Here is a 376-nt window from a genome sequence, read left to right on the forward strand (position 1 = left end):
AGAGGTAATAAAAATCAAGGCTATTCTACCTTGTTATGCACTAGAAAACCCACTCTAGAGAATATATTGTATGATATCATCCGTTTTTTATTAGTGACATCCTCTAGTCAAGAACTAGTACTCCCAAATTTTCAATGTGATTACGACATGCTCATTCACATAAGCTCAAAATTTTAGTAATTGTTTTATGGTAGGGAGGAATACTTTTGATATGGAAGCTTTGTATTTTCTCTACAAGAAAGCCTATTATGTGTAGTGTAGTGGCCCCCAATAGCAAACATGAAATAAGCTTGTGGAAAATTCAAGCATCCCACATGTTGGTTTAGTCCATTACACCTTCACTATTTGTAGAGTAGAACAAATGTGATAACTAATG

The sequence above is a fragment of the Cibotium barometz genome, chromosome 24 (assembly GCF_041138505.1).
Source record: "Cibotium barometz isolate CiBa-2024 chromosome 24, ASM4113850v1, whole genome shotgun sequence".
Lineage (NCBI taxonomy): Eukaryota > Viridiplantae > Streptophyta > Polypodiopsida > Cyatheales > Cibotiaceae > Cibotium > Cibotium barometz.